We start from the raw sequence: 3,795 nt of genomic DNA on the forward strand, positions 1-3,795 counted from the left end.
CGTCTCCCACATCGATTACAGCTCTAGCAGTGGCTAGGAATGGGTGCCCTAAAATTAAGGGTACTTCCACATCTTCATCCATGTCAAGCACAACAAAAACAACAGGGAATATAAATTTATCTACTTTTACGAGTACGTCTTCTATAATACCCTTAGGATATTTAACAAATCTATCGGCTAATCGAATACTCATCCTAGTAGGTTTAGGTTCCCCAAGACCAAGTTGTTTGAACATTTTATATGGCATCAAATTAATGCTAGCGCCTAAATCAGTTAGTGCTTTTTCAACATTCAGACTACCAATTAAGCAAGGGATAGTAAAACTTCCTGGATCTTTCAGTTTGGTTGGCAACTTGTTTTGGAGTATGGCTGAGCACTCCTCGTTGAGTTCTACTGTAGATAAGTCCTTGAACTTCCTTTTATTTGTTAGAAGCTCCTTCAAAAATTTTGCGTAGGTAGGCATCAACGAGATGGCTTCAACAAAAGGTAAGTTGATATGTAATTGCTTAAAAAGTTCAAGAAACTTACCGAATTGTGCATCAATGCGATCCTTTTTTAATTTTGCTAGATATGGAACTGGTGGTTTATATTCCTCTGGCACTGGTTTGTCACTATTTTCGATTTTTTCTTCCCTCCTCTCTCTTTCCATGGCTTCTTGTGCTAACTTCTTTTCAGATTCCGCTAACACTTTCCCACTCCTTAGTGTAACTGCTTTGATATGCTCTCTTGATTTGGTGTTACTAAGTAAATTTCCTAGTGGTCTTTTTGAGTTCAGTTTGGATAGCTGGCTTATCTGAGTTTTGAGCCCTTGGATCGATGCTTGTTGATTCTTAAGTGCAGTCTCGGTATTTTGGAAATGATTTTTCTGACACGGAGATGAATTTAGAGAGCATCTCCTCAAGGTCCGATTTCTTCTCTTGTTGATAAGGCAGTTGTTGAAAACCCTAAGGATTTTATGGCTTTTGATTCCCTTGACCACCCTAGGAGAAATTTGGGTGGTTGCTCCAACCTGCATTATAAGTATTACTGTATGGGTTATTTTGAGATCTAAAGTTATTGTTGCCCATATAGTTGACTTGTTCCTCTTTGGTTGTAGGATTGAAGGATTGATATTCTGTATGCACACCTCTTCCACTTGAGGCACACCTTGTTACTGGATGTACCTGTGTAGAACCAAGTAAACCATCAATCTTTTTATTGAGAAGTTCTACCTGATTTGACAACATAGTAATTGAGTCGACGTTATAAACGCCTGCTGTTTTTGTTGGCTTAGTCCTCATGACTTGCCACTGATAATTATTCAGTGACATTTCTTCAATGAATTCATAAGCCTCTTCAAGTGTTTTGTTGTTGATGGTTCCTCCAGTAGATGCGTCAATCATCTGTCTTGTCGAAGGATTCACACCATTGTAGAACGTTTGAACTTGCAACCATAGTGGTAACCCATGGTGAGGGCACCTTAGCAATAGATCCTTGTATCTCTCCCATGCATCGTAAAGTGTTTCTAAGTCCATCTATACAAAAGAAGAGATATCATTACGTAACTTAGCCGTTTTAGCCAGCGAAAAATATTTTAGTAGAAATTTTTAGGTCATTTATTCCCAAGTACTAATGGACCCTCGTGGTAACGAGTTCAACCACTGTTTAGCTTTGTTTCTCGATGAAAAAGGGAATAACTGAAGGCGAATGGCATCATCAGAAATGCCATTAATTTTGAAAGTGTCACAAAACTCCAAAAAATTCGCCAAGTGAGTGTTGGGATCCTCATCCTACAAACCATCAAACTGAACATACTACTGTATCATCTGAATTGTATTAGGTTTCAGTTTGAAATTATTCACAGCAATAGTAGGTCTAACTATACTTGACTCAGTTCCTGTTAAAGAAGGTTTAACATATTTATACATAGTACGTGGAGCAGGATTTTGATTAGCCGCAGTTGCAGGAGGTAGCTGATTGCCTTGGTTTTCAGCCATCTCTTCGGTTGGGGGTTGAGTATCGTCTTCTTGCTCGTTCTCTATGTATCTTAGGCTTCGCCTTATTTCTCTTTGGTTTCTACAAACTGTGCGATTGATTACTTCGTCAAAAAGTAATGATCCCGACGGGTTTCCTCTAGTCATAAACTATAAAAACCTGTCAAGAGAAAGAAAAAGTAAATTAATTAGTAATAATAATAATTAAATTAAATTAAATTCCAAGAAAAATAAATGGCTAAAGTAATAAAAATTGAGTGTTCCGAATATTTTAGTTCCCCGGCAACGGCACCAAAAACTTGATCGCGAGGTTTCATGATAGGTTTTAAAAATTTATAATTAATCATTCTTGAAACTAACTATTATAGCGATTTAGGCAAGTGTGCCTATCGAACAGTAGTATAGTTTTAGCAAGACAGGATTGTCGAACCCAAAGGAACTAAAAGTACTAGTAATGACTGTTTTTTTATTATCTAGCCTAAGAATAAAGGGTTTTGTTTTAATTAACTAATTATCTAAACTAAGAACGCACAGAGAAAAGAATTGGGGAATTGCTTTTGGGAAAAATTGATTGACTTAAGACAATACCTAAGGAAAAATCCACCTAGACTTTACTTGTTATTCTGGCTCTGAATCGGACGATTTATTCATTCAACTTGTTCTGTAGAGATCCCTAAGTTATGTTATTATCCCTATTCAAGACTAATAACGTCTAATCTGTAGATTGAATAACCGAGACTTTTCTCTAATTAACACTCTAGGGTTGCATTAACTCGATCTATGGATCCCCTTATTAGGTTTCACCCTCATCCGAAAAAATCTTGTCACCTTATTTCTAGGCGCGCAATCAACTCCGCTTAATTATGATAAAAGTACTCTTAGACAGGGTCTATTCCTCCTCTGAATAAGAGCATGTCTTGAATCAGTATCCTGAGATATCAAAACAAGAATTAAGAACACATAATTAAGAATAAGTTAAATATTTATCATACGATTCAGAAAATAATAACAAGATTCGCCTTAGGTTTCATTCCCCTTAGGTATTTAGGGGTTTTAGTTCATAACTAAATAAGAAAACATTTCAGAAGAATAACAAATACAAAACATAAAGAAAACCCAAAACTCCTGAAGGGAAATTTAGGAGAGATCTTCAGCCTTGATGATGAATCCGGCTTCTGAGATGGATCAATCGCTTCCTTGGAGTAATTCCTTACCCCCTATTCTCTGTCTTTTTTTCTTCCTCCTCTAGGGTGTATTTATAGGCTTTGGAATGCCTAGAAGCCCTCAAAAGTGGCCTTTTCTGAATTGGACTTAACTTGGGCTCGACAGGGACACGCCCGTGTGTAATTACTTCAGGTCATGATCGAGCCTGTTAAAATGGTACGGGCGTGTGCTATGCCCGTGTGAAAAGTGCTTCAATTCTGCCAGATTGACACTACCGTGTGGTCTGCCCATGTGAGGAGGTCCAGGTCGTGTTGATTTCATACTTTGGCCTATTTTCTCTGTTTTTGGCCCGTTTCTCGTTCCTTTCACTCTCCTATGCTCTCCTAAGTATAAAACATGAAATTAAAGCATTAGGAGCATTGAATTCACCAATTCTATTGAGAAATTATCCATAAAATGCATTAAACATGGGGTAAAAATATGTATAATTTACGGTTTATCAGTCTCCTAAGGCTTATTTGCTAATTTAGTCCTTTGAATTTTCTATAGTTTATAATTAAACTTTTACACTATATTCAGTCTAGTCCTTTCACTAAATTAGCCTTGATTAAGCTAAATTTACTTAATTAAAATCTAATTAACCTCTCACTTAACTTCG

The 3,795-nt window shown here is 36.8% G+C and overlaps 1 non-coding gene across 1 annotated transcript; it reads left to right on the forward strand.

Annotated features, from left to right (window-relative positions):
- Window positions 1–1,440: 1,440 nt before the first annotated feature.
- Window positions 1,441–1,547, forward strand: LOC121210751 (small nucleolar RNA R71). Its single transcript, XR_005905866.1, has one exon. It is a non-coding gene; the product is annotated as a small nucleolar RNA R71 (small nucleolar RNA).
- The last annotated feature ends 2,248 nt before the right edge of the window (window positions 1,548–3,795 follow it).

The sequence above is a fragment of the Gossypium hirsutum genome, chromosome A11 (genome assembly GCF_007990345.1).
Source record: "Gossypium hirsutum isolate 1008001.06 chromosome A11, Gossypium_hirsutum_v2.1, whole genome shotgun sequence".
NCBI lineage: Eukaryota > Viridiplantae > Streptophyta > Magnoliopsida > Malvales > Malvaceae > Gossypium > Gossypium hirsutum.